The 27011-nt window shown below is 46.1% G+C and overlaps 1 long non-coding RNA gene across 5 annotated transcripts; it reads right to left on the minus strand.

Moving 5' to 3' along the window:
- Positions 1 to 1584: 1584 nt before the first annotated feature.
- LOC106508820 (uncharacterized) lies at positions 1585 to 26545 on the minus strand. 5 transcript variants are annotated; one of them, XR_014844894.1, is made up of 8 exons: positions 26410 to 26545; positions 24906 to 26226; positions 23354 to 23483; positions 20186 to 20434; positions 17313 to 17402; positions 13128 to 13286; positions 8642 to 10285; positions 6724 to 8152 (listed from the first exon to the last, which is right to left on the minus strand). It is a non-coding gene; the product is annotated as an uncharacterized LOC106508820 (long non-coding RNA). The 5 variants fall into 5 exon arrangements; XR_014844886.1 differs by lacking the exon at positions 6724 to 8152 and having other exon boundaries at positions 9305 to 9516; XR_014844885.1 differs by lacking the exon at positions 6724 to 8152 and having other exon boundaries at positions 9305 to 9516; positions 13128 to 13289.
- Between the last annotated feature and the right edge of the window lie 466 nt (positions 26546 to 27011).

The raw sequence follows: 27011 nt of genomic DNA on the forward strand, positions 1-27011 counted from the left end.
TTCATCACTAAGTGTTGTAAGTTTTATTTTTCACTTCCTAGGTGGGACCTACTTTAGCCCCCCTTCTGGTCGTGGTGTCTCTCAGGTAGAGCTTTGGAGTATAGCTTTTATAAAACTTTCAAACGTCCTTTTAAATCTCACCTTTTCTTAAGAACGAGGGCCACTGTATTTAATAACTTTTTCTTCTGAGGTCTTAATACAAAATTCAGGTTTAATATCCAAAGGTATATAAGGTCTTTTTGCGAGTAGACATATCTGCTTTCTTCATAATCAGTTCAAAACATTCAACTGTTTCATGAGGATATAAACTTTATAATTTTACATTTAAAGCTATATACATGCATGTCTTTTATTTTATATATTTATTTACAGCTGCACCTGCGTCATATGGAAATTCTCAGGCTAGGCATCGAACTGGAGCTGCTGCTGCAAGCCTACACCACAGCCATAGCAACGCCGTAGGATCCTTAACCCACTGAGCAAGGCCAGGGATGGAACCCAAATCCTTACGGACACTATGTCGGGTTCTTAACCTGCTGAGCCACAACAGGAACTCCTGTCCTTTATTTTAAATTATGTTAACATTTGTCCAGGGCAGACTCTGGTCCAGGCCTTGCTGGGTTTTATCTTCATGACTTTATCAGATCCTCACAATAGCCCCATGAATATGCACTGTTATTTTTTTTTTCTATTTTTCCTGTGTGAGGAAACTGAGGAACAGAGAGTGTAAATGACTTGCCCCAAATCACACAGCTTGAAACGTTGGACTCAGGCTTCCCCCGAGGCAGCCCACTCTCATCACACTCTCCTGCAATGCCTCTCTGGCCAGATGTGCTCTGTATTTAACCTGTTTCCCACACTCAAGGGCAGGTGGAAGCTGCATGAACTTTTAAACACCACGAGGGTATAATGCTAAGTCAAGTAGCCAGACCCAGGCTATATGATTCCATGTACCAGAGGTACCCAGAGCCCCGAGTGCATAGAAGCAGAAGTTAGAAGGGGCAGGTGGGGGAGGGAGAAAATGAGGAGCTGTTATTTAAGGGGTCAGAGTTTCAGTTTTGCAAGAAGGAAAGGACTCTAGAGGAGTTCCCGTTGTGGCACAGCAGAAATGAATTTGACTAGGAACCATGAGGTTGTAGGTTCGATCCCAGGCCTCGCTCAGTGGGTTAAGGATCCGGCATTGCCCTGAGCTATGATGTAGGTCACAGACACCGCTGGGATCCTGCATTGCTGTGACTGTGGTGTAGGCGGGCAACTGTAGCTCCGGTTTGACTCCTAGCCTGGGAATGTCCATACGCCGCAAATGCAACAACAACAACAAAAAAGGATTCTAGAATTCTAGAAATGGAGACTGGTGATGGTTGACTGACAATGTGAATGTACTAAATACCATTGAACTGTGCTCTTAAAAGTGGTTAAACAGTTACATTTTATTTATGTATATTGTACCACAATAAAAACAACAACAACAATAACAACCAAGCACAGCCTTACTAGGATTCTCTTTAATAGGCCTGTGATTTATGGAACACAGTACCCACTGGTTGCTAGGAGCTGCCAGGTAATGGAAAAATTGTGTTCAACTTTTTTTTTCTTTTTAGGGCCACACTCGAGGTATACGGAGGTTCCTAGGTTAGGGGTCGAATCAGAGCTGCAGCTGCTGACCTACACCACAGCCACAGCAACAAAGGATCCGAGCCACATCTGCAACCTACACCACAGCTCACAGCAAAGCTGGATCCTTAACCCACTGAGCAAGGCCAGGGATGGAATCCGCATCCTCACGGATGCCAGCCGGGCTCATTTCCGCTGCGCCACAGTGGGAAGTTCCTGTTCAACCTCTTTGAACATCTCAGAAGTTGGGGACTGACTGGAGAAATACTTCTAATTTGGAAAAGTCTGTGTGAACCAGATTCTGTCACACACGTTTCGCCTCTGGGTTTCAAGTCAGTGTTGTGTGCCTGTGGGAAGAGGGCCTGGAGCGGTATCTGGCCAGGAAGCCAGGAGACCACGAAGCTCCAGCTTCCTCCCTGCACAGGGCGCAGGGATGCTTTGCTGTTGGTGCTTCTCTCGGAGAGTGGTGTTCAGGATTCAGAGCTCCAGCCATTTGATGCTCTGCTCTCTGAGCAATGGTCTGCCGTCCTGTGTGGTCACAGCTCACCGGCCTTCCCGGCCGTGCTGGCCAGCCCTGCTGGGGACGAGTCTCCCTTCTGTTCAGGGGAGAAGCCACTGGCCGCCAAGTTCCTTCCTCCTCTGTCCTCAACCTGCGCCAAGAAGATACTTTCTTGAATGTTCTGTCTCCACCACGATAATATAATAATAAGCCCTGTTTTATCATGCACCATGGTGAACACATAAGCACATTTCAGCTTTACAGTAGGAGTTCCTATTGTGGCTCAGCGGGTTAAGAAACCAACATAGTGTCCATGAGGATGCGTGTGGGATCCCTGGCTTGGCTCAGTGGGTTAAGGATCTGGCGTTGCTGCAATTCGAGTGTAGGTCGAAGATGAGGCTCGGATCTGGTGTTGCTGTGGCTCTGGCGTAGGCCGGCAGCTGCAGCTCCAATTTGACCCCCGGCCTGGGAACCTCCATATGCTGCTGCTGTGGCTGTAAAAAGAAAAAAAATCATCACAGCCACCCCACTAGCTCTGCGCCAATGTTCTCAATTCCCATTAGGAGGAAACCCGGGGCTCCTGAGCACACCCTTTCATAGCATTCTGTACATGAGATTCCCCTCTGTTCTCAGGGTATCGTTACAGATTGGTGATTTGCTGTCATGTCTAGCTCCCCAGCTAGACAGTGAGCTCCACCCTTGTTTTGCTCCAAAAAGCCACTTTCGCAAAGAAGCGCAGCACTCAGTCTGCATTAGTCGTTGCGCAAGCATTTGTAGAACGAAGCCATGAGTTCTGTAAGTTGCTCAAGGTCACAGTGTTAATGAGCGACCGGTTGGAGAATGGGACCCAAATAAAACCGTACGGCACATCTCTTCCTGTGCTCTATGTTTTAAGAATTGTGTATATCTGAAATTATATATATCAATATATATTATAGATATGAAATTTTTAATGAAATTATATGTGAAATGTTTAAAAATAGGGCGTGAGGAAGAGAAAAGGATGAGGAAGCCCTGTGTTCCGCTGGGGGGCGAGGCACACAGGGGAAGGGCTCTGATTTTTTACTGACCACCATCCTCCGCGGATGGGCAGGCGATGCCACAGAGGATCAGGGCCGAGGCCGGGCTCCTGGACGGGGCACAGAGGCCCTCGGGGCTGGCAGCCCTCCCTCCCAAGGCTGGGCTCTGTCCAGCATCAGGGGGAACTATTGGCTGGTATCAGAGCCCATCCGGTGCCCCCTGCATGCAGCTCAGCTCTCCCTCCACTCTGACTAACCCGCCACTGTCCCTGACTCACCTCTACCCCCTTCACACCCTCCTACGCTTACACAGTCATACGTGTTCCTCTACACTTACACCCAGACACGACGCTCACACACCCCCACACATCTAGACACATGCACACACACGCACACGCAGACATAGGTAGACAGACACACACCCACACGCATCCACAGACACACACAGCCTCGCACATATACATATGCTCTCCCACACCACTTCGCACTCACATCTAGGCACACACACACGGTCACACACATGGCACAGGTGTGAGTCTGCAAAGGTTATCTGTTGTGTTTTCTGAGGCTTCCTAATGCCCTTAGAATTAGGCTCAAACTGCTTGGCTTGGTATTTGGGGTCTGCCACCTGGAATCCCCAAATATTTTTCCCGCCCTTTCTTTCCCCCCGCCTTTCTCTGTATATATCCTCCATCGGGAGCCCTTTGGATGAAAGCCTGGACCACGCTGGCTGGCAGGGAGGCCTGACCTGATGCTGGGACCCCTCTTTGCTTATCCGCACTCTCCCGGCTTCTACCACTGGTACATCCCCAAGGCCTATCTGAGGAACAAGCGCCTCTCAGGACTCTTCCCACTTTTGCTCAACCTCTTTTGTCTGCCCTTATCTTCCCAGACCTACCTATGGAAATCTGACCCCTGGGAGTTCCCACTGTGGCTCAGCAGGTTAAGATGGACATAGTGTCTATAAGGATGTGGGCTCGATCCCTGGCCTTACTCAGTGCGTTCAGGATCCAGTTTGCCACAAGCTGCAGGGTAGTTGCAGATGAGGCTCGGATCCAGTGTTGCTGTGGCTGTGGTGTAGGCGGGCAGCTGCAGCTCCGATTCAACCCCTGGCCCAGGAACTTCCATATGCCACAGGTGTATCCTTAAAAAAAGGGTGGGGGGAAGAAATCTGACTCTTCTTCACAACACAGACATAGGCATTGTTTTGTGTACCTGTCCCCAGTGCCTTTGCCCAGAAAGGAATGCTTCCCAGGCTCAGTATCCCTCCCTCATGCTACACATAAACCTTGCATTAAAGTCACGTGACTTAACTTGCCTCAATAAGTCTTAAATTCTTGGGGACCAGCTAGTTATGTGTTGTTTTTGTCTCTGTCATTTCAAAGAGTTTGGTAGGATGCCTTGCACAAAACAGGTGCTCCAAAAACTCATTTACTCCTTAAGACATGAAAGGCTATTGCATTTTTTTCCGTCAGTAAATTCATTTATAGTTTTTTTTCTTTTCCTTTTTACAGCTGCACCTGTGGAATATGGAAGTTCCCAGGCTAGGGGTTGAATCAGAGCTGCAGCTTCCAGCCTACACCACACCATTGAAATACTGGATCTAAGCCACGCCTTTGACCAACACCACAGCTTGCAGCAATGCCGGATCCTCAACCCACTGGGCTAGGCTGCATCCTCATTGACCCCGAATCCTCATGGAAACTAGTCGGGTTCTTAAGCTGCTGAGCCACAACGGGAACTCCCATCCATAGTTATTTACCTCAATTTATAACATTGTATGTTGGAATGTTTATACGGCAATTATTTAATGCAAGTATTATCTGATAGGGATCAAACATGAGGCCAGTAGCTCCTTCCTGTGTTGGTTGAGCTGGGGGGGCCCTTCCTCGGGCCGGGCCCAAGGGCATGAGATCCTGGGGAGGTCGAGATCAAACGTGCAAGGCTGTAAGGGAAGGGCAGCTTATGGGATCATAGATCTTGGTGGGAAGAAGAAAGAGGCAGCTAGGTTACAAGAGAAATATGAGGAAGCTGTAGAAAAAGGAACGCACAGAGGGAAGGGAACAGAAAGAAAGATACAAAAGACAAATTTTTTTTAACTAAAAATTTTGCCTTGGCTTGGCCTGCCAAGCCTAAGGGTCAAAATTAAATTACAAGGTTTATACAAAAGGGTTCCCGTCACAGTTTCTATGCATCTATTGAAGTACAAATTTTCTCATTTGAAGAGTTCAGTGATTGTGACTTCTTGTCCATTATTATTAAAACGAGGCTCCCATATGAACAGCATATCAACTTTATATAAGCTACCATGGGTTATGAGGTCTTCAGAGGAAAATGTCTATCCAAGGGAAACAATATTATTATGGCTACTTTATTACATTCGAATTCAGCTGCAGCTTTGCGTTGGGGCCATTGGGGCATCTTACAAGTGTTGCTTTGATCTCTCCATTATTTATTTCCATATCAGCATGAGTGTTTTTCCCCAGGAATCTCCAGTTTCTGGACCAGGGATTCTTTGGCAGTGCAGATGCTATGTCAAAAAGGGGGGCTCTGGGATTTACCATTTTAGTTCAGCATGTAGATTTACCTTTGAAGGCTTAAAAAAATCTCCAAAGGGGGGTTGAGGAGGAAAAGAGTTATTTTTTTTTTTCTTCTTACCTCTGAGTCCAATTCCCTAATAAAGATTCATCATTTCTTTTGTCCAAGGAGCTCTGTGACCTAATTTTGCTCCTTGCCTTGGTTCAGATATCACAACCCATTTTTATGCATTCAGCTTTCCTAATGAAATCCACATGTCTTAAATCAATAAAGCCATTGTTTAGCTTCCTTCGCTTTTCCTCTAGCGTCTTTTGCCCAGTCTATTTTGTTTGCATACTTCTTTTGGTAGGAAATGTGTCTCTTTATCTAGAACCTCTCGCTCTTTCCCCTCCTTTGGGGGTCTATTTTTTCCCTTTCCTTTCAATAAGTATTATTTTGTTGTGTGCAGCATTTAAATGTACAGCTCTTTTTTTAATGGGCTAGTCTAAAGGACACTTTATTTATACAGGTTTTCTTTCTCATTAATTGTTTTAGATAGGTTAAGAAATGAACAGTGGGAAACAAAGACTTTGTTCAATATCATAGTATACATGGAGGATGTAGAAGCCTCTTGTGAAAATTTCAGAAACTCAGCTTTTATTGCCTGTCAGTACTCTTTCTTTTCCCCAGAATCCCCTATCTGTCTCTTCTTTCAAGAGCCAAACATGACAGAGAAGATTGATCTTTCTATATTCTTGGGGCCCCCAGATCATGTCAAGACCCTCATTAGTGCCTTTCTGCTCCTATGAATTCCTACTGAACCTATGAATGTTGCCTGATGGATAATCAGACTACTTTTGCAAGTAACACATTACTTATCTGAAAATCCAGGACTTCAAAGTAGAAACCTATCTGCAAGTCCCAGAGATGCTACCAAAGGATGTTTTCCTCTTGAGACTCAGAGCTCTCTTTGAATCTGTTCCTAAATTCTAGGTAGTTCTCCATTAAATTGTTACCAAACAAACTTTAGTCTGCTCACCCACCATGCAACAAAGCCAGCCTACTGACACCGGGTGGTGGTGAAGGAAAGTACAGCATTTATTGTAGGGCACCAAACAAGGAGAATTGGCAGCTCATACTCAAAAGACTCAAACTCCCTGGTGGCTTTCAGGGAAGGGCTTTTAAAGGCAATATTTTGGGTGAGGGTTGCAGCTCCTGGACTTTCTTCTGATTGGTTGGTGGTGAGATTATTGGGTGATGTTTTGGAACTCTTAATCATCAGCTTTCTGGTTCCAAGTGCCTGGGTTCTATGTGCTCGCGTTCAGCAGGTAGTCACCAACCTCCACATGGGGGAGAAGGGGGCTATTAATTTCTTCAGAATAACTCCAAGATATGCATAAGACTGTCCTGTATATTCCTTGAGAAAGAAGGAGGACTCTGTGCTGAACTATTGTTTCAGCTATCATTGCTTTTCTTTTTTTTTCTTTTGCTCTTTAGGGCTACACTTGTAGCATATGGAAGTTCCCAGGGGTAGAACTGGAGCTGCAGCTGCTGGCCTATACCACAGCTACAGCAAGGCCAGATCTGAGACGTGTCTGCAAACTACATCACAGCTCACGGCAATGCCAGATCCTTAACCAACTGAGTGAGACCAGGGGTCAAGCCTGCATCCTCCTGGGTACTAGTCAGGCTAATTATCAGAATGGGAACTCCCAAGCTATCATTACTTTTCTTGCTTGACTCTTTTCCCTTTCTTTCTGCATTCCCTTACTTCCCTAATTAGTAACTGCTTAAGTCTGTTCTTTGGAACTCAGGGAAGACCTAGGAGACTAAAGCCTTTTTCTACAAACAAGAAACAGGGAACACAGAGATGCTTTTGTACCCAGAAGGGCCCTGCAGCGTTCTGCTCAGTTTCAATCCCCCCTTATCTTTAATACTCCCAATCCTGAGGGAAACAGGGGCAAAACAAGAACAGAAGTACAGTTCTGGATAGAGTAGTTAATCATAAGCTCAGCAGGAGAAATAGATTTCAGGAAGATTGAGTTTCACCATCTGACTTTCAACAGAGTCAGGCAAGAACTAGCCCAGCAGCATCTCCTGTCATTTCTCCAGGAGTCTTTTCTTTTCTCATCTCTCCAAGTTATCACAGCAGAAAGTGTGGGCTGTATGAGCAAGTTGGGGCTTGAAGGCAATGATCATGAGAATACACCAGTTTCTACTCAGTGGTGAAAACATGAAGGTTTGACCATTTTATTCCCTGAATTCTCTTGGATTCAACTTTGCCAAATGGGAGAGATTCAAAAGAAGGAATAAACACATGCTGGGCCTTAATGCTCGGGCATTCTCCATGACCCTGTTCTTTCTTCTTTCACCGTCTTTCTTGGTCTTTTTGTGGGTTCTTGCTCATGTTTCTTTTCCTCATTTTTGGCTTTTGCCAGAGTCATGACCCTGATTCTCTTCCCACATCATCTTCTTTTTTCTGCAGTTTTATTTGAATCATGTCCTAAGGGTGAAAAAAAAAAATTCTTTTCGTGAAAAGCTCTATTGTTACCCCTCTGGACTTCATGTGAAAAGGTGAACTTGGAATTTCATCCCCACATGTAGCAGGGATAGCTAACTAGCCACTTTAAAAGACAGAAAGAAAAACTCCAACCCACCCATAACTGCCTTATTAACCTCTTTCCTTGAGGGGAAATAGCTGAAAGGGAAAGCAATGAGCACAACTGTTCTGCTTTGTCCCCCTAAGAAAAACCATCCACTTCCAAGACACTTTGGTTTCCTTTGCGGGAGCCAGAGAAAGAGATTCCTGCTCCATCTGCTGTGACCAGGGGTAGTGGCCAAGCCCTTTTCCGTCTTCTATATTCTTTTCCTCTGGACTCTCCAGAAACTCTGCAGAAACATTTCCTTTTTAATGTGGAGAGCAACTTCTCAGTCACTGCTGCAAATGTCTTCCACACACCAATTTCAAGTCCTTTTGAGATAAAAACATTACCTGTGGGCAGGCTCTCATTGGTTCTTCAGACTTCTTTTTCTTCCAGGAGCTGGGGAGGTAAGAGGCAGCTGGTGTGTGGGTTTCACGGGGAACAGGGCTGAAGGTCCTTTAATTGAAGAGGTGAACACTGTGCCTGAAAAGCTGGGCGAGTCCCCTGTGGGCCCATCCCAGACATTCTCCCTCTGGCTGGTGTCCGGGCTGGAGCAAGACCTGGAAATCTCTACAGAGGCTCTGCTCCCCCTCCTGGCCTGGGTGGGGAGCAGCACCCAGTACTCCCAGCTTAAGGCCAAGACCCCCCCCCCTCCAGCACCCTCTTCTCTTCCCACCTTTACTGCTATCATGAATTGGTCCAGGCAGCAAAGGGGGGGGGGTGCTTAGACAGCGCTTCTGAGTATTATCAGGGGATGTGCCCAGGACCAGGAAGTGGGGGGAGGTTCAGCAGAGCTGTGTGTGACCAGCTGGTGACACCTTTGTTATTGTCAGTGTGATTTACTGATTGGGCTGTTCTGCCAGGATACGTGTTCTGTCTGAGGTGTATGTGGGTTTGAGATGCTTAAAGGAAAACCCGCTCTGCGTTAGGTAGGGAGGGCAAAAGGATTTCATTGTGATTGCCAGTTCGAGTCCAGGCTGTCTGGAGGGCTGTGATGACAATGACTGTGAGGGTTTTTTTTTTTCTGGCTCAGTGAGAGGAGTGTGGGCGAGGGTAGCAGCGAGAGTGGTCTTAGTCCTGCTTCCAGAGAAGGATGTGATGGAAAGGCTGAGGTCACGGCCTTCTCTTTCGATTCCTGGAACAGAACGGGTCTAATCCTCTCCCTCCTTCCTCGCGTCCCTGGGGCTCCGTGGGTGCTTCTCAGTCACGGCTATCCAGCCTCACCCTGCAAGCTCAGAGGAAGAGACGAGTCACCAGAGAACCAAGGGAGGGGTGACTCAAGGAAGAGAAAAGAGGAGTTCCTCTTGGGGCTCAGTGGTAATGAACCCAACTAGGATCCCTGAGGCTGCAAGTTCAATCCCTGGCCTTGCTCAGTGGGTTAAGGATCAGGTGTTGTGGCATAGGCTGGCAGCCCGTAGCTCCAATTCGATCCCTAACCTGGAAACTTCCATATGCCGCAGGTGTGGCCCAAAGAAAGAAAGAAAGAAAGAAAAAGAGACTTGCCCAGCTGCTCCCTGACCCACTGGGAGACTAAGGATCCCTAACCCCTTGAGTGAACAGTTCCCCCCAGGGTGTCCACGAAAGGGAATAACAAAGCGCTTTGTGAGGACCACATGAGATAACACGTGAAAAGAGCTTAGAATACTTTCCCTGGCATGTATGAAGTTCTCCATAAGTTTTAGCTGTTGTTATGAAATTATAGATGCTCTCTTTATGTTCCTAGTAGATGTTCTACCCCTGTCCTTAATGATCCTCCTTTGAGCTGATGCATGTCATGCGCCTCCTACTGGGGACACTCTGAGCTTCCCTTGAAGGCAGGGTGTGTGGCTCTGGGGAAAATCGAGGCATCTCAGGATCAGAGGATGACAGGTGTAGAGGGAGTCTCCCTCATCTTCTCATCCTCACACAAGGAGTTCACAGCCTTGGGGCGGATACGGGCAGGAGAGGACACTACTGCTCAGCGGTTGTGTAGGTTGATAGAAGCTTCGATAAAACTGTGAAGAAGAGGATGAGTGATCCCGGGGCCATCCTGCCTCCCTTTCATCCTCTCTAACATTCGCAGCTCCCCCTCGGCCTGTCACCCAGGGGCCCACCTCAGCTTGTAGCCCAGGGTGAACCTAGTTCATTAGACTTGCATTCCCTGGGAGAAGCAACACGGTTGGCCTTTAGGAAATTAGCTGCACGGGGTGAGGATCTGGCCTTGTCTTTGCAGGGCTCAGGTCACTGCTGAGGCGTGGGTTTGACCCTTGACTCTGCACAGTGGGTTAAGGATCTGGCATTGCTGCAGCCATGGCATAGGTCGCAGCGGTGTCTTGGCTTCGATCCCTGGCCTGGGAACTTCCATATGCTGTGCATGCAGCCAAAAAAAGAAGTTATCTGAGTCCCATGGTTCACACTGGCATTATTTCTCCTTTAAAAGAGAAGGCCATTGGCCACAATTATGGGAAGGTTTGGTACACGAGGCAGTCTAAAGGGCCTTGTGTTCTCCATCAGTATTTCAGAAAGTGAGCTGGTAAACAGGTACCCCCTTTAGGGATGTTGGTTGCTGGTCCCTGATTCAGAGAGCCTTCTCCCCTCAGTCCAAGCTGAGGTGCTTTTAAAAAAATACATTCATAGGGCAGAAATTGACCGAACATTGTAAATCAACTGTACTTTAATTAAAATTCTTTAAAAACAATAAAAAAATATTCAGAGAAGAGGGCTGTATGCTTGCCCCCAGAGTTCTCCCTGACTGTTCAATAATTCTCACCGGCAGGATGTTTTCTCTTGTGTCAAACTAAATCCTGTCTGTGCTGTTTGATCCATTTTATTTCCTCCTGTCCTGGCCTCGGTGGAAACAGAAAAGAGCCAGTGACTGTTCCTTGCCCCACACAAAGGATTCTGGCTTCTAAGGCTATTTGATGAAAACGTAACTCACTAGAGCAGCTGCCTCCCGTCCAGAGGTTGGACCAGAGTCTCGCATTTCAGAAAAACCAGGGGCACCATCACACACCAGTTTTATGTCATTGCCATGCGTGTGACAAATCCCGTGTTTAGCTTGGGCCCGCTTCAGAAGCTTCTCGCTGCACCACCTTCTAAGAGCCTGCCACGAAAGGCCGCGTTTGAGGCCTGTTAACATTCTCCGCAGCCTTTCAGGCTTCCTGAGCGCGGCCAACAAAGTAGCCGCCACGGAGGACATGGAGAGTGTCACCGTTGTCGAAATGTAGAATTTATCCATTTATTAAGAAGGGGAGTATGCAGAGTGTTGACACGCAGAACTGCAGGGCTCAGACCCTGAGTGGTCTCATTTATACTATTCAGCGTTTCACAGAGCACAGATCCTTCGGCAGCTTGGTGAAAAAAGCGAGGCAGATTTCGTTCCTGAACCGATTCAGAACTCTGTCTTTGAAGTGGCCATAATACATCTCTGCCCAAACGTTCTTGCCAACACAACAAAAACACACTGCTTTATGTCTACATTCCCTCTCCTGCAGTAGGAAGCATTTTTCAGGTTATTTTTTTCACCCCGCAGATTGATCTCTGCTGTGCTTTTCTAGTGGGATCGAGCATTTGTGCCAAGTATTGGATGCATAGTAACTCTAAATCTTCCCAGCAGGAGTTCCCATCGTGGCTCAGTGGTTAACGAATCCAACTAGGAACTATGAGGTTGTGGGTTCGATTCCTGGCCCCACTCAGTGGGTTAAGGATCCGGCGTTGCCATGAGCTGTGGTGTAGGTTGCAGATGTGGCTCGGATCCCACGTTGCTGTGGATCTGGCGTAAGCCAGTGGCTACAGCTCCGATTAGACCCCTGTCCCGGGAACTTCCATATGCTGTGGGTGCAGCCCTAGAAAAGACAAAAAGACAAAAAAAAAAAAAAAAAAAAAAAAAAAAAAAATTCCCAGCAAGCTATGAAGCAGGCATTGCCATAATCCTTCTAATATAAATAAGGAAACTGAGGCACAGAAAGATTAGGAACTTGCCCACGTTCATCCAGTTTGCAAGAGGCAGAGGCTAGACTCGCATCCAGGCAGTTTGGTTCCCAAATGCAGACGCTCAGCTAGAGCATGACACGACCTCTATGTCCAAAGGTGTGAGTTGAGCGTGGTCATCTCTCTTAAAAGGTCAGGTTGCTGGATGGTGAGTAATTCAACACATCATTTTTTTCTTTACAACGACTAAACATATATGGTATGGAATTTTATGCAAACATGCAACCTCAAAGAAATTTTTAGTGTGTAGTTGCCTCAGGCTGCACCCTGGGATCCCCTGGGGTCCCATACTTCCTCTCCTGTGCATTTGGGGCATGCACGTTGGTGAAAATTTAAGAGGTACTGTGGTGTACCTTAGCTATTCCTGGTTTCGGGTGTCCTGCTCTCATCAGGGGTCAGATATTAGGTGCTGATAATAGAATCTCTCCCGTTTCCCCTAAACCTCTGTTCTACCTCCTTCCTTCTTGGCAATGTCAAGGGTAGGGAGGGGGAAGAAGAAGGTCAACCAGCAGCCTTGCAGAGTGAGGAAGGAGGATCTCTGCAGACACTGGGACCAGCATCACAGAAGTAGCGGCTGTGTACTGTCACTAGCCAGTCACTCCTTGTGCCTTCCCCAGGGTTATGTCCCCCTGAGGCCCCATCCCTGGGAGGGGGGGCTGCACTTACACCCCCAAACTCTGGGCAGGAAGAAGGAGCGAGTCTGCATGAGCACTCCTCTCAACCCCATCTGTCTGCTGATGACACCATGAAACTAGACGGCAGTCAAAAGATGAGCTCTTTCCATCATTTAAAGAAGCAAAGATGGATCTGATGTTTGACCGAAGGACAGTCTTTTCAAATCTTGAAATGTGCTTGTGTGACACTCACCTTCTTTCTGGGCATGGGGCTCACATAAACAGGACCCTTATCAGCTTCTCCTTAATTGCATGTTTCCAAAGAGAAGCCAATACACGGCTGGGAGGACCTCTTCTGGATAGACTTTGAACACCAGCGAGAGCTCCACTCCATTTCTCAGTGAAGGGTCAGCTGCTGGGGAGCAAAACAAATTCACTCTGCGGCTGTCCTCACTTTATTCCTTTCCTTTCCATCTTGAATCATTACAGACTACATGCTAAGAAAGGCTGTGGTCATAAAATGCACCAGGATCATAAATGCTATGCTGAGCCAGAGTCTATACTGAGAATTTTTTGGTTGTGCTGACTTTTCCTCTCATGCATTGTTTTCTTTGATTAAACTTTTTATTTTGAAATAACTACAGGATCACATGAGAAGCAATACAGAGAGATGCCGTGTACCCTTTACCCAATTTCCCCCAAGGTAACATTTCCCCCAAGGTAACTGTGCAACAGTATCACAACCAAGACATTGATAATGACAGAGTCAAAGTATAGATCAGTTCCGTCATCATAAGAATCACTCCTGTTGACGTTTCATTGCCAGATTAATTTCCCTCCTTCTTGACCCACTGTAAACCATGACTCTGTTCTCCATTGTTGAATTTTGTCATTTCAATAATGTCACATATATGCATGGAATCAAACATAGGATCGGCTTTTTTTCACTCAGCATGTCCCTTGAGGTTCATCTAGGCTGCTGTGTGCATCAGGTCACATGCGTTTTTGTCACTAGGAAAGACCTGGTAGTAAAAATGTACCACAGTTTGTTCAACAATTCACTCACTGAAGGACATCTAGGTTGTTTCCAGTTTGGGGCTATTATGAATAAAGCTGCTATAAAGGTCTGTGGCCAAGTTTTTGTGTGAACATAAGTTTCATTTCTCTGGGATAAACGCCCAAGAGTGCAATCACTGAGTCAATAGAGTAGCTGCAGGTTTGGTTTTTTTTTTTTTAGAAACTGCCAAAATGTTTTCAAAATGGCTGTACCATTTTACATTCCTACGAATATTCTCATCCATGTATGAGTGGTACAGTTTCTCTGTATCCTTGCTACCCAATTTTAATTACTTATTATGTAGCATTTCTTATTACATGATGTGTTGAAAGTATAGAGACACTTTCTTTATCCCACTTTCTTCTTAAAAAATGGTTTTTTTGCTTTTTTCATATACTTTTTAGCATATAAAACTAGATTAAATATACTCTGCCTTCATTTTTTTTTTTTTTTGTCTTTTTTTAGGGCCGCACCTGCAACATATGTAGGTTCCCAGGCTAGGTGTCTAATAGAGCTATAGCTGCTGGCCTACACCATAGCCACAGCAATGCCAGATCCAAGCCGAGTCTGCAACCTACACCATAGCTCATGGCAACGCCAGATCCTTAACCCACTGGGCGAGCGAGGCCAGGGATTGAACCTGCAACTTCATGGTTCCTAGTCGAATTCGTTTCTGCTGCATCACCACAGGAACTCCACTCTGCCTTCAGTTTTAATTTGACCCCCACAAAGCTTTCATGTTAGGTAGTAACATTTTTTAAAAGATAAGGAAATTGAAGGAAAAAAATTCACAATCATAAGTGTTTAAAATGATAAAATATGTATTGTTAATATGTTCTATGTAAAAGTCTTTTTTTGTTTTTTTGTTTTTTTTGTTTTTTGTTTTTTGGTCTTTTTAGGGCTACACCTGTGGCATATGGAGGTTCCTTGGCTAGGGGTCAAATCAGAGCTGCGGCTGCTGGCCTATACCAGCAATGCCAGATCTGAGCTGCATCTTTGACTTACACCACAGCTCATGGCAATACCAGATCCCTCCCACTGAGCAAGGCCAGGGATTGAACCCGAGATCTCATGGATACTAGCGGGTTCATTACTACTGAGTCACGACAGGAACTTCTCTTCTTAAAAAGTTTTAGGGAGTTCCCATCGTGGCTCAGTGGTTAACGAATCCGACTAGGAACCATGAGGTTGTGGGTTCGATCTCTGGCCTTGCTCAGTGGGTTAAGGATCTGGCGTTGCCGTGAGCTGTGGTGTAGGTTGCAGACGTGGCTTGGATCCCGCGTTGCTATGACTCTGGCATAGGCCAGCGGCTAGAGCCCCAATTAGACCCCTAGCCTGGGAACCTCCATGTGCCGTGGGTGCAGCCCTAGAAAAGGCAAAAAGACAAAAAAAAAAAAAAAAAAAAAAAAAAAAGTTTTAAAGCCATTCTGCATATACATTTGGAATAATATTTTGTCGCTATCTACAAAAAATCTTGCTGGGACTTTCATATAAATTACATTAAAACTGTGTATCAATTTGAGAGGAACTGGTATCTTTGCTATGTTGAGTCTTCCTGTCCATGAGATGTCTCTCATCAGCACTGGGTTTTCAGCATACAGTGATTTGCTAGATTTATACCCAAGCATTTCATTTTAAAAGCAGTTATAATGGTATTGTATTTAAATTTTAGTGTCAGTTGATTTTGTATGTTTATTTTGTATCCTGTGACCTTGCTGAACTCATTAATTCTAGGGGTTTGAGGGTAGATTCTTGGGGTTTCCTATGTAGACAATCATGCCATCTACAAACAGGGACAACTGTTTTATTTCTTCCTTTCTGATATGTTTGTCTGTTATTTCCTTTTCTTGTCTATTGCACTAGCTAGAACTTGCTGCACAATGTTGGATTAGAGTAGTGGGTATGGACATCCTTGCCTTGTTCCCAATCTTAGTTATATTCAGTGCTTGTAAGTGGTATAAACACACTAATTAAAAGACAGAGATTGGCAGAGTGAACTAAAAAACATGCTCAAACTATATTCTATCTACTAGAAACCCACTTCCAAGATAAAGATAGATGCAGGTTGGAAGCAAAAAGATGGAAAAAGACATATCATGCAGACATTAATCAAAGGAAAGTAGGAGTGGTTATATTAATATCAGATAAAGGAGACTTCAAAGCAAAAAAAATTACTGGAGACAAATAAGGAGACTATATAATGGTTAAAGAACCAGTCCACGGAGAAGACATAGTAATCAACTCTTTGGTTTCCAAGTGTTTGGAGATTTCCTTGTCTTCCTGTTACTGATTTCTTTTTTTTTTTATTTTTTTTATTTTCCCACTGTACAGCAAGGGGGTCAGGTTATCCTTAGATGTATACATTGCAGTTACAGTTTTTTCCCCCACCCTTTCTTCTGTTGCGACATGAGTATCTAGACATAGCTCTCAATGCTATTCAGCAGGATCTCCTTGTAAATCTATTCTAGGTTGTGTCTGATAAGCCCAAGCTCCCGATCCCTCCCACTTCCTCCCCCTCCCATCAGGCAACCACAAGTCTCTTCTCCAAGTCCATGATTTTCTTTTCTGAGGAGATGTTCATTTGTGCTGGATATTAGATTCCAGTTATAAGTGATATCATATGGTATTTGTCTTTGTCTTTCTGGCTCATTTCACTCAGTATGAGATTCTCTAGTTCCATCCATGTTGCTGCAAATGGCATGATGTCATCCTTTTTTATGGCTGAGTAGTATTCCATTGTGTATATATACCACATCTTCCGAATCCAGTCATCTGTCGATGGACATTTGGGTTGTTTCCACGTCCTGGCTATTGTGAATAGTGCTGCAATGAACATGCGGGTGCATGTGTCTCCCTGTTACTGATTTCTAATTTGATTCCACTATGGCCCAAATATGGTCTATCGTGATGTGATACCTGCTCTGTGGGCACTTGCAGAAAATGTGCACTCTGCTACTGTTGGGTGGGGTTATCAGCTTTCTCTGATATCACCCCCTCGTAGGATAGGGAAGGGCATGGGGTAGGGGTATCTCTTTGAAGCCTGCAAAGTTTAAGTCTAGGCTCCCTATGTGGCCTTTTCTGGCATGCATGGGACCACAGTTTTTTGCTGTGGTATTTGACTGGAGTAGAACAGCTATTGTCTAAAATAACCTGTCTTCCCAGATGGCCCTGTCCCAGCTCCTTTGGCTGGAGAGGGCCTGGAGAGAGCACAGAGAGGGCCTGGAGAGACCATAGAGCGGGCCTGGAGAGAAGACAGAGGGCATGGAGAGGGCTGGCTTCACCTGGGACTTTCTCTTATCTGGCCCATAGGTGTTTCCCAGCTGCCTGCTTCTTCAGGTCTAAGCTTGGGGCACATGACACAAAAAGAAACTGGGAACTCACCACTGTGCCATTCTTTGGGTCCCAGGGTCTCTAGCTGATCTGCCCTCTTCTTTCCTCGTTTCATGGTTTTATACATAGCATCCAGGGTTTCTAGTTGTACGAGAGAAAGCAATAAAGAATATTACATCTACTCCATCTTCCTAGATGTGAACATCAACTTCTCATGGGTTTAACCACATTAACATTAAAAAAACACACAGCTTTTCGATAGTGTAATACATTTTGGAAAAACTCTACAGCTCTTTGATGCTCTGGACCTCAATTACTACATCTCCCACTTATTTTCTTTTTTAAAAAAGAACGTCCCCAAATAGGACAAAACAATTACTTTCCTTGAGGACAATATTAAAGTTAAGGAGGAGTTCCCATTGTAGTTCAGCTGTAATGAACCCTACTAATATCCTTGGGGACGCAGGTTTGATCCCTGGCCTCGCTCGGTGGGTTAAGGATCTGGCATTGCCATGAGCTGTGGTGCTGTTTGCAGATGCAGCTTGGATCCGACGTTGCTGTGGGTGTGTTGTAGGCCAGCTGTTGCAACTGATTCCGCCCCTAGCCTGGGAACTTCCATATCCCGCAGGTGTAGCCCTAAAAAAAGATGAAATTTTTTTACATTCTAAAGAAAATTTAAGGAGCCTGAGACATTTATCGTGAGCTTGTTAGACTTTATCCCTCTACTTTTTCTTTCTCCCCATTTTAGAAAATGGGCCTTGTGCTTCCCATGTTTGTCTGACTTGGTTTGTTCTTGGATGGGTCCAGGATGCCAAACATCATCTGGAATTGAGGCCCGGACACAGATTGAGGATAAAGCCTACTGAGGGGAACCCACCACAGCCAACAGGAGGCCAGAGCAGGAGTGTGGCTTGTCTCAACCCGTAGAAGCACTCATCTGAGTCTGGGGGCTGCCATAACAAAGCACCATGGATTGTGTGGCTTAAATGACAGAAATTACTTATTTTTTTCCTTTTTGACCACACCTGCGGCATGTGGAAGTTCCTGGGTCAGGGACTGAACCCATCCCTTAGCAGGGACTTGAGCCGCTGCAGTGACAATGGCGGATCCTTAACCCACTGAGCTACAAGGGCACTCCGGAAATTTCATTTTCTTGCAGTTCTGGACACTGGGAGTCTGAGGTCAAGGTGCTGGCAGGGTCCGTTTCTTCTAAGGTCTCTCTCCTTGGGCTGCTGACAGCTGTCTTCTCCCCGGGTCTTCACGTGATCTGTCCCCTGTGTGTGGCTGTGTCTGATCTCCTCTTAGAAGAACACCAGTCAGACTGGATCAGGACCCACCCCAATAACGTCCTAACTACCTCTTTTTTTTGTTATCTTTCTAGGGCCGTGCCCACGGCATATGGAAGTTCCCAGGCTAGGGGTTCAATCAGAGCTGTAGCGGCTGGCCTACACCACAGCCACAGCAGTGAGGGATCTGAGCCACATCTGCGACCTGCACCACAGCTCATGGCAACGCCGGATCCTTAACCCACTGCGTCAGGCCAGGGATCAAGCCTGCATCCTCATGAATGCTAGTCAGGTTCATTACTGCTGAGCCATGATGGGAACTCCCTAACCACCTCTTTAAAGATTATTTCCAAATAGTCACATTGGGGGCTTCTTAGGGCTTCCGTGTATGAATTTTGGAGGTACAGGTCAGTCTGTAACAAGTCCCAGATGGGAAAATGTGGACGTGGCAAACAGAAAAGGTAGAAGAGCCCCTTGTTGAGACTTCAGGGTGGACCAGGTCAGCAGAGGGACTATCTTCTGGTTTCACCAGTGGTTTTTCCAGCTGATCCTGAAGTGATATTCGATCCCTGCTTCTTTCTCAAAGGGTTCAGGCCTTGCCTGATTCAACTTTTTTTTTTTTTTTTTTTTTTTTTTTTTTTAACACAGGGACAATTAGGTCACTAGGGAAATTTTCCTAGATACTAAATGTATTTTTTTTTTTTTTTTTACCTTTAAGAGTTTATTTAGGCAAAAAATGGCTGGAATTGGGCAGCCCCAAACTAGAAGCAGTTCGGAGCCACTAAATGCAGGTTAAATCTATGTTTTTTTTACTGAGATATAGTGTACATATAGTAAAGAGAGTAAAAAGCACCAATCTGAAGTGTGCTGCTTTGTGTTTAAATATGTGCACACCTTTGTAACTCACACTGAGATCCAGATGTAGCACGTATCTAGCACATGTGTCTAGAAAGTTCCTTGTTCTCCTTCCAGTCAACTCCTGGTACTCCACCTGGAGGTACCAGGCCACACACCTGTTCTTGAGCATCATATAAGTGAAACTATACAATTCACGCTTTTTTTGGTGTCTGGCTTCTATTACTCAATGTAATGTCTGTGAGATTCATCTATGTTGTTGGGAGGAGTTTGTAGCCCTTCTTGCTAAGTTGTGTCCCGTTATGTGTCTATAACACAATTTACTTAGCCCTTCTCTTGTTGATGGACATGCGGGTTGTTTACAGTTTGGAATTATTATGAATAAAGCTACTAAGAACATTCTTGTATATGCCTTTTGGCAGACTTTTGCACAAATTGCTCTTGGGTATGTGAACTTCGGAGTAGGCTTGCTGGGTCATATCAAAACCACTTATTAGATTACATTTTATAAACTGATACAAGCAAAATTAGGTCACTTCTATCTTTTGTTATTTTTAGTGTGGTCACATGGACTTCAGTTAAGGATAGCATATCTTTGTGATATGGTGTTTTATCACACATTTAATTGAAGATAAACTAAATTATAAAAAATATGCCCACTTAAGTAGTTTCCTGGTAGCTCAATGGGCTAAGGGATCTGGCATTGTCATCACTGTGGCTTGGGTTTGATCCCTGGCCCAGGAACTTCTGCATACTATGGGTGTAGCCAAAAAAAATACATACCCACTTAAAAATTAATAGATCAACATTTCACATTGGACCTGAGATGTGGCAAGGTGGAGATTATCCAGAATCAAATAGCAGATATATCTTGAGACCATTTGGCAGGATGTCGCATTTCCAAATAAAGCAGTCTTTTTTCAAAGACTTCATAGAAGGATGAGGTTAGGTACACGATGCTCAGTGATGATGTGAACCAAAGAAAATTCTTTTCCTTCACATGCTTTCTCTAGTGCACTGTTGACATGCTGGCTATTTGAGAGAAACAGAATTGATACAGTGTCATCGAAGGGAGACCTCTTCAATATCAGTTCAGTATTGCTGGGGGGATTAGCCTGAAGTGGGGTTTAACCCCAGATGAGGGAGGGGTTATGAGGTTGCTCCAGACCCCCAAGTAGTACTGTTGGTTCCTAAGCTGCCCAAGGGAGAAATAGCCACATCATTAGTCCCAAGACTGACTCCTCTGACTTTTCATCAGACCATTCTGTTGATTTTTCCAGAGGTCCACAAAGGCGTGCCCAGACTTTGGTCCCTCGGTTCTCAGGGTGGTGAGTGGACCCTAGAGCTTCCTGGCTCTGAGTGGCCACATCTCTTTACCTTGTCCCCCGGTGTGTGGTTCAGATGTGAACATAGTCTTTGTGTACTGTGAGAGCAAAGAGGATGGGCAGTCCCATGTTGGGCCATATCCCAAGTTGCAGAACTTACCCCAAAACTCTGTCAGAAGAACTTAGGTTTCATGGACTCTTCTTCTCGAAGGCTCAGTGCATTCACTCTTCCCTTCTATTACATCTTCCCTACTGCTACCCACGTGTTAAGCAGGTGGAGTGGATACAATTCTCTGCTTACCTCCCTTAAGGCCAACCGACCCCAGGAAAACTGTGACACCTGGTGGGACAGCTAGCTACCCGGGAGGACACGAAACGACTGGGCCATTGGTAGCCATTGGCCAAGAAGTTGCAAAGACCACTGTGGACACAGTGGTTCTTCAGGCTAACAATGTTGCCCCAAGCCATGAAACACAACGATGACCCGAGAGGGCGGGGGTGGGGGTGCTTCTATGTTGGTCAGGAGTGAGTAACAAGCCGGGAGATCTGAGTCCACCGGGCTGGTAGATCCCTCCTCCCCTTTCTTGGGACAGACTGAGAGGGCCACAGGGGGCATGTTTGCTGTTGGGGATCAGTTAGGGACAGCCTGAAGACCCCATTGGCCCCAGTGCCATTTGCAAAAGGCACTGATGTGTTCTCTTCTCTGCTGTAAATGCTCCATTTCATTTGTTTCTGATGATTAAATATGTCATTTGGGAAATAAGAGAGGGAGAATGACAAATGGACCAATGATAGTTTTGATGAACACCCGAGATCACCATGGCAAATACCTGGAATTGATGTGATTCCTGCCAGGAGCCAAGCAACTCAGCCTCTCCACCTTATCTGACCTTAGTGCTGACCAAGATGTGGTTCCTCTCCGTCTACGGTGTATCTTATCTAGCTCAGGGATTCTGCATTCCTGCCATTATGAATGCTAACCCTTCGGGGGAGCCACAGCTGTTGTGTAACCACCAGTGATTCTTGTCTGGGCCATTAACAGATTCCTTTCAGTAGCAGAGACTCTGGTGTCCTGGCCGGATCTCAGGTGCCCTGTGATGTGCATCTTTACTGTCTTTCTCTCTCCACCTCTTTCCACACGTGATGGGAGTATCTAAGGAATTTAGGACAATTTGGAACTTCCAGGACTCGGCACTGCACGATGGGAAAGATACAGGTTTGGGAATCTTCCTAGCCATGTCACTTGCTACTGTTTCTCAACCTGTTGCCTCATCTACCAAGTGGAAATGATAATAGGGTCCATTTCCTAGGTTTTTCTGAGGCTTTGAAGAGAAGCTGTGTCGAAAGTCCTAGCCAAGAGCCTACCGCACAGCAAATTTTCAGTAATGTCATATTCCTACATCACGGTTTCCCTGGGTCCTCGGCAGGACCTGGGGAGTGAGGAGAAGAGAGAATGAGTGAGGAGGTATGAGGGCTTCGCTCAAGCTCCCCAAAATAGAGGGCAGCTCAGTCTGACCCCGAACCCACTTCCTGAACCACTGGCAAGTGCAGGAGCTTCCGGGGAGGCTCCAGGTTGGACCAGTAACAGCCTGAATTCAATGGGGTTAGAATGGAGCTGGGACAGCTGGTGGGAACAAGAGCTGTCTTGTGACCAGGGGCAGCCCCCTCTAGGATGGCGACGATTAATCTGGAGACCCATGGCAGCGTTAAAAACCCTCCCACCCAAGTAAGCAATTTGCTTCCTGACAGGATTGACATTTTCACTTGAAAATCCTTCTAGCTCCTTGAAAATGATCACTTGAGGAGCCTAACGTTTGGATAATACTGCCATTCTTCAATCCATGAGGTTAAATATTTTAAATCGGAAAATAGCCAACTAGTGACAGGACCGCGCCAGCACATCAATAAGAAAGTACACAGGGGGGACTCAAGGTTCTTTGGAGATGGGCATAGTCATATCTCTTCATTAGTTCCTCTGGAGGACACCCAGCTGGACAATGGTCCCAGGACCGTGGCTGCTGGTGGCAAATAGAGACCAGGGTAGGGTGGGTGGCAAGGGTATCTGTTAGCAAGGACGTGCAATGAGGAATTGAGAGATCCTTGAAGAATCCTTCCACCCCGAGCAACTCTGAACATGGTGGGGTGGTGGGGTGGTGGGGTGGCGGGGTGGCAGGGAGCGACCCCATGCCTGCTTGCTGCGATCATAACTTTGGTGCTGCTAATGCTTCCGAGGGGCCTATTTCGGGTCCCCTCCTCCCCTCTCCTGCTCCTGGGCTGGGGCAAGGCTGTGTCCACGGCCTTGGTCCGGCTACAGTGGTACTTGTGCTGGAACCAGATAGGTGTTGGCTTTTCCGTCTGTTCTTAGAACACAACTCAGTCCTATATTAAAACCTTCTGACATACTTAGAATAACGTGAAAAGAACCCAGCAGCAGGCCTTCCAAAGTTAACATGGTTGAAAACAATAAAAACACCAAACTCCATTTTCAAATCTTGCTAGATAAGCCAGACGGAAAACTGTTTTCAAATGTTTGGGATTAAAACTCACAGAGCTGACATTTAAAAGCTGCCTTGGAAATCTTGATAATGAGTTGAGGCCATTCCCATAGAGAAGGAAAAAATCCTACCCTTTTGGGTAAAAACAAGGGGTGTCTCATCAATCCTGTCTCTACAGGAAGCTCCAGTCCAGCGGGGAAAGGCTCAGAAAGTCACCCTCTGAATTTTAGTCTGAAGCAATCAGCATGAAGTGCAATGAACCTGTCCCGGAGAGAAGGTTTGTTAATGTGAGGCCAGCAATCTCCTAGGAAGAACTTTCTCCATCAAGAAGGCTTAGCTGGGGAGTTCCCGTTGTGGCACAGCGGATAGGAATCTGACTAGCATCCATGAGGATGCAGGTTCGATCCCTGGCCTCGCGCTCTGTGGGTCAGGAATCTGGCATTGCCGTGAGCTGTGGTGTAGGTCACAGACATGGCTCAGATCTGGCATTGCTGTGGCTGTGGCATCATAGGCCAGAAACTGTGGCTCCAATTTGACCCCTAGCCTGGGAACTTCCATATGCTGCAGGTGCAGCTCCAAAAATGGAAAAAAAAAAAAAAAAAAAAAAAAAAAAAAAGGTTTAGTTGCACAACGTCCAGGATGGAGTTGCAGAAATAGGAGGTTGGGTGAGGGTCTAGGTAAAGGAGCTTAAACTTCATGAGATGTCAGTTTAGACGTCATGTCCCCTGAAGGACCAAGCTTGATGCCTCACATGGAAAGACCTTCCTTTGGGTTCCTATAAGGCTCTGTATCCCTATGGAGCCATCACATCACATGCTTTCTTTTCAGAATAAAATATTTTAAAAAGTTAAAATTTCAAGCAGCCACACATAGGCATGGACACACACACACACACACACACACCATTTAAGGGCCATATGATTTAAAGTGCCTGGTGAAGGTTCGCTGGTCTCTTACTGGTTGCCCAGTGCAGAGTGACCAAGCAGCCTTGGGGAGAGAGCAAGACTCTCACCAGCACGGCAGGGTAACCTCCAGTTACCAAGGAGGTCGTTGCCTGTCATGACCATGTCACTGGCCTGGTCAGGAGTCTGAGCCTATGAACACACGTTTTTTCAGAATTTCTCCACTTCTGAGTTACATGTATAACCAGAAAACGCCCGTGAACTTTGCACATGGACTCCCAGATTCAGAAGCAGTGAAAAACTCTCCTGATGGGAGTGAGTAGGTGTTTTCAGTTTCTCTGAAAAAGGCAAAGGGATTGTGCTGTTGACCACAGGATGTGGTTCACCTCATTGAAGGACCCCACCAGGGGGAGCGTGGTGTTTGGAAAAGCACCGAACCTTCTCTGTAAACATTCCAGTGATGGAGACGGTGGAGGACAGCACAGCCAGCAATTGAAGGATGACCCGCGATATCATCAGACACTGTCAGTGAATTTTGATGCTTATTTTATAAATATTCGCCATACTCAGGTTCTCCATAAATGGTTTATTTACTATTTTTGATGATGCAATGACCAAGTGGACCAGTGACATTTTTCAACCTCCTAAAATATATCTTGAGCCCTTTGTTAATTTCTTATGGAAAAAGACATTTCCCCTTCAATCTTTATAAACTGCCTGCCACATCTATGGATCCCAAACCATCACGCTGCAGGTCAGAACGCAGGCATGTTGTCGTTACCTGGGTTTGCGTGGATCTCCCCACTGGGTGGCAAGGTCCTCAAAGCCAGTCTGTGAGCTGCTCCCGATTCTGCCTTGAGTCTCCCACGGGAACTGGGACAGGACCGGGAAGTTGGAAGAGAAACCCCAAACTCTGTGAGGACGCACGTCCTCTCACGGGACTGCACACATTTGTGATCCTGTTGGCAGCTGGTTTCGCTTGATGTTCTCGAAGGTCTGGCCTCACGGATCTGTGTGAGGCAGCAACGGTCTCAGGTGAAAAACGGTACCTTCCAGCCGCCTTCCTGGCTGGGTAGGCTCAACCTCAGCTCTGACTGATGAGACCCAGGAGAAGTCTGTGGGCCATTTCTGGACTGGTTTTGCGTTTCAAACACAGGGATTTCCCATTCCTCCTGGGTGCTTCCTGCTCTTTCCATTTAGAATATGGTTATGATAACAGGATTGCGGCAAAAATTGGCAGCTATCTCAGCCTTAACTCCCTCGGTCTCTCCGCCAGTGCTGGCCATGGCCAAAAAGGAAAATTAAACCTCCTGATCTGTTGAAGCCATTGTTGAGTCAAGTTTTCTGTTCCTTGGAGTTGAACATGACCTGTAACTGACCCAGGATGGGGTGATACTGAAGGAGGTCTTAGAAATGGAGGAGCAAAACCATTCAAAGAACCGAGCGAGACGAGAAAGAAAAACTGGATTGGGAGGGGAGGAGCAGCGGCAGTCTGCAACTGATGGAGAGACAGACTTCATCCATATTCAAAGCATGTTTGCATAAGTCCCAGCAGTCAAAGCTCATTTGCATAAGTCCCAACATTCAAAGTCATCTGCATAAGTCCCAACATTCAAAGATCATTTGCATAAGTCCCAACATCCAAATCTCATTTGCATAAGTCCCAACATTCAAAGATCATTTGCATAAGTCCCAACATTCAAAGATCATTTGCGTAAGTCCTAGAGCCACACAGGCGGTTCACAAGAGAAAAATCACAGGTAGTCTCCTTGACTGGGCAGTTCAACTCCCCTGAGTGAATGAACACTTGTCTTTGGGCTTATCAGGCTGCTGCTAATGAACTTGATTTGTCTAAATCTTCATCCAGGTTTGATCACACCAGGGGACACCTAGCATTGTCAGCTTCCTAGTATAATCTAATTTCAAGCATATTTCTATCACTCAGAGTGTAACCATTTGCTCTTAATTTTCTTCCATAACCTCCTGCCTGGACTCCATTGGTCCTTCTAGAACTGACCTCCTGGTGAGCAGTGGAAAAACCAAGGGTTGAAGCCACATCCACCTCCTTCACTCAGCTCCACAGCTGAGAGCCGGTTCCTCATCTGTCAAAAGACAATAGCGATCCTGACTTCACGGGATTGTCAGCAAAGAGCCAGTGCACAGTGTCCTCCCCGCCTTGCCCAGTGCCTGTCCCCCCACTCCTGCCCCCGCCCCTGCTGCTCACACTAAACTGACTGAGCTTCTCCTGCCTTTCCCAATCTGACATAAAGTCAGGAAGGACTCACCTTGAAACTCTTCCGGATGCCGTTCCTAGCGGTGCCCAAACCTGAGATTGACTCGCAAGCATCAAGAGCCTGGGTTTGGCATCCTTTCTCTGTGCTCCCCAAGTTCCCCCAGCTATTGCTGATCAAGCTTGCATCTGAGGCTTATTATCGGCCAGCCTCCTCATATTCTGCAAGGCTCCAGAGCTCAGGACCCTGGGGTATTTGTCATTCTATCCACAGCCCCTGGAACAGTTCTTGGCATGTAATAAACACTCACAGATTTATGGAATAAGTGAGTGAAAGAAGGAACTCCTAAGCATTAGATATGTGTTTGCAGCACAGAAGGGTCCTAGTCAAGAGCTTTGTGCAGGCAGGTGCTTAGGTGACGCTTGTGGAATGAAAACATCCCAGTCCTAACTCTCCAGCGCTGGGAAACTCTAATTACTGTCAATTTCTTATGACTTCTCTCAGTGTTTTGTAACCACGGCAGCACAGAAGCCCAGCCACCCTGTTATTCTGTTTTATAAAAGCTCTGTTCTTTCACAGCCCTTCTCTTCCCCAACCACTCAAGCGAGATAAACTAGGACATGCATCAGAATGTCACTCTGGGACTTCCTTTTGTG

This window comes from Sus scrofa, chromosome 1, assembly GCF_054392235.1.
Source record: "Sus scrofa isolate SSC_HxYL_T2T_F1_AM1 chromosome 1, Sscrofa_HxYL_maternal_Yorkshire_Landrace_v2.0, whole genome shotgun sequence".
NCBI lineage: Eukaryota > Metazoa > Chordata > Mammalia > Artiodactyla > Suidae > Sus > Sus scrofa.